At 35.1% G+C, this 3,797-nt stretch overlaps 1 pseudogene; it reads right to left on the reverse strand.

Annotated features, from left to right (window-relative positions):
• Nucleotides 1–602: 602 nt before the first annotated feature.
• On the reverse strand, nt 603–1,712 carry LOC142426695 (olfactory receptor 4F15-like; annotated as a pseudogene).
• Between the last annotated feature and the right edge of the window lie 2,085 nt (nt 1,713–3,797).

The raw sequence follows: 3,797 nt of genomic DNA on the forward strand, positions 1-3,797 counted from the left end.
TTCAAAGGCATCAACATTTCTTCAATCTTCCTTATTCATTGTCTACCTTTTGCATGCATTTGAAGTAATGGAAAATACTAGAGCTTGGGTCAGGCACACCTTAATTCTAAAAGTACCATCTTCTATTTGAAACACTTTAAAGAAGTTCTTTGCAGCATATTTGCCCAATAGGCCATTTAATTTCTTTGCTGTTTCCAAGGGATTGATTGTAGTTCTAAATAAAATGAAATCCTTGACAATTTCAATAAATGTAAGAAAAGAACAAATGCCATTTTTGTCTTGATGTAATACTTTTTCTACATTATATATGCACTATTAAAACAAAGCGTATGTTTGTTTCCTGTATTTGAAAGTCACAGCACAAAGAAATAGCCCAATAAATGAACAATTAAACATACAATAAATAAATCATTAACTTTGGATACAACAGTTCCAGATATACCTGCTTGAGTTTAAAATGAGTTATATGCTTGGTCCAATAATGCAGTTTATAATCAAACATGTCAACTATCTGTCCGATAAAGTCCTAATTCTGTATAATTATTTAAGAATTTGTGTTACTTGAAATATTTTGAAAATACAAAAAGCAGTATTACTCTCCTCTAGCTAGGTAATCTTTTCAAATCCAGGAATTGACTACCCAGTCTCTTCATTGCTATCTTCATGTCCTTGTTCCTCAGTGTGTAGATGGCAGGATTCAGAATGGGGGTAATCAAGAAATCCAAAATGGCAAGAAATTTATCCACTGGCACTGTGGGAAATGGCCACATATAGATAAAGATGCACGGTCCAAAGAACAAGACCACCACAGTTATATGAGCTGAGAGAGTAGAGAAAGCCTTGGATAAGGCACCCAAAGAATGTTTCCATACAGTGATCAGGATGAAGATGTAGGAGAAAATCAGTAAGAAGAAAGTCCCGAGAGAAATGAACCCACTGTTGGCAGTAACCATGAACTCTAGTCTGTAAGTATCTGTGCAGGCGAGTTTGATAAACCAAGGCAGATCACAGTAAAAGCTGTCAATCTCATTAGGGCCACAAAATGGCAAATGGACAACGAATACTAGCTGGGCCACTGCATGAATGAGGCCAATGACCCAAGCACTAACCAGCAGCCAAATGCACATCCGTGGACTCATGATGGTCAGGTAGTGGAGGGGCTTACATATGGCCACGTACCGGTCCAAGGCCATGGAGATGAGCAGCACCATCTCAGATCCACCCAGTACATGAAGCAAAAAAATCTGGATGACACACCCCTGGAATGATATGATATTTTTCCCAGAGTACAAGTCAGAGATCATCTTAGGAACTGTTAAAGTAGAAAGACACAAATCAATGAATGATAGGTTGGCTAACAGGAAGTACATGGGAGAATGTAAATGACGGTCAAGAGTCACTGTAAACATAACAATGAGGTTTCCTAGAAATATTGATATGTATAAAATGGTAGCGCAAGTAAGGAGAAAACGCTGCATTGGTCTAGAGGTAGAGAGTCCCAGCAACACAAATGCAGATACCACAGAGTAATTTGTTTTATTCATTTGCTTGTTGTTGCTATCTGAAAGGAACAAAGAGAAATATTATAAAGGGTGAACCAGAGCTGTTGAAAGAAGCAGTGACCATGTGGGTTTACATTTTGATACTGAAGAAACATCTGTACCAATAGTTGCAATAGTCTTTTGGAAAAATAAATGCATCAGTTTATTCATTTAGCAAGTTTTCACCAATTAGCTCCCTGAACTATTTCCTATGAACCAAGTTCCGTGTCACGTATGAGGCATAGACACTTCTCTCATCTTCCTGTTGTCTACTAGTGATGCTAGATATTACATAATTATATACATAACTAGAGTAGTATAAAGAAGGGTAAGTGATATAAGGAACGAAGTGGAAGCAGAGTAATGAGCACTCACAGAAAGAATCCCGTACCTTGTCCTGGAAGACGATGGCTGTGCTAAGCGCCGTCTGATGAAAACTAGTTAGTTAATTGAGGATGAGTCCAAAGGGTAATGGAGGTAGAGAAAGTGGCATGTCGGAAGCCCAGAAGCAAGAAAGAACAACAATTGTGGGCAAAAGGAATCTTTACCAGGGTGATGCTAGGTGGCCCCATTATAAGGATATTGGATAGAGAATTTTATGAAATCCAATAAAGTTGTCAGAGAGACTGGCCGTTAATGCTGCTGTCTATTTGGTTGAAAAAGAGGCAATATATCAAGAAGTAGGAATATAGATTATTATACTAGAAATTAGTGTTCTAATTCCAAATAAAGAGTTTCAGTTACAAAGTAATATTTGTGAAAAACTACTCACCTTTTAAAAAAATATGAGAAGCTAACTTAGAGAAATGTATATCACAATCATTAGGAAAATGCAATGCTGATTCAGTGGACTATTCTGGTTCTGTCCTATTCTTTGTTGTAATATATTAGCAAAAACAAGTTTAAAGACAGAGATTATGCCCTTTGTGAGTAAAAGTCATTATAATAATTATTGGCCGCAATGAAAATTAATAATGCATATTAGAATTTAAAATGTTCAAATCGAGACAGACGTTCCTCAGAGTTAATCAATGAATCAGGTATCAAAATCTAAAGGAAACAAACACCGCTTATTTGTAAAAATGTGTGTATGCAGTTACATGAATGTATACAGATCTATATCATATGTTCACAGGTTCATTTCACTAGGCTTTTAATAGGAATAATAAAAAATTATGAGAATAAAATTTAAATATTGGAATCATATTACAATACACTTACATATGAAATACTCTGTAGTTATTGATCTCTACAAGAGAGATCTGAAGAGAAAAAGTTTTAATCATTAATTTAGAAAAGTATGACTATAGTTAAATTTGAATTCTTAAGAATCTTCTTTCCTGCACTTTAGATGTCATTAAAATAAAAACATCTAATAAGAAAAAAAGTCAATTTTAAAATACAAAGGAAATATACAAGATGCACAACATTTATACTAAGAAAATCTACAGATGTGTTGAAAAATAAAGCTTCACTAATAGACGAAGAAAAAATTGCCAACAGGAGGTTTAGTCTAAAGTGCACCTTGTGTTTCCTATACTGTGTTATATATATATATATATATATATATATATATGTTTATTGATTGAGATGGAGTTGATAACAAAAGAGAGGTTAAAGACCAGTAGTGAAAACATGTAATTAAAAGAAAAATAGAAATTACAGGGTTGGAATAGGGGAGGAAAGGAATGGGAGGAAAATAATGGAGGGTTGAATAGGAAAAAAAATGAAGTTTTTAAAAATAAAAATTGCTTCATGAAAAAAACCTAAACAAAATCCCTCCAGAGCCCTTCTCTCTCAATCAAAATGTTGGTTGGAGCGGTTGCAAAAGGAGAAAAGTAAAAGTGAAGTGACTTAGAGTCTCAGTGACAGACACATTTATCACAAACATATTGGGGGAGCTGGGGAGAAAGAAGCAAAAAGAAAGATGGGAAGGAGGAAAGGCAATCTCTATGCAACTCACCTGATTCATGGGAATTCCTTCTTAAAAGTTTTAGCGATATTTCCTTCACAATAAATACTCAGATTTATTTCTTGGGTGATCTAGCTTTTCCGTGCCCATCCTTGTTTAACCTCCCTCTCCAGTTTACATGAAGGATATACATGGACCAATCTGGCTTTGCCTGTCAGTGATTCTATGACTGAACAGATGAATGTACTTTTGATTCTGCTAACAACTTCTCATTCTAGATCACAATTCATATATCACTTCCTTAGGGATAGTTTCCTTTTTCCCCCAAACCACATTAGATCTGG

The sequence above is a fragment of the Tenrec ecaudatus genome, chromosome 14 (assembly GCF_050624435.1).
Source record: "Tenrec ecaudatus isolate mTenEca1 chromosome 14, mTenEca1.hap1, whole genome shotgun sequence".
Taxonomy (NCBI): Eukaryota; Metazoa; Chordata; class Mammalia; order Afrosoricida; family Tenrecidae; genus Tenrec; species Tenrec ecaudatus.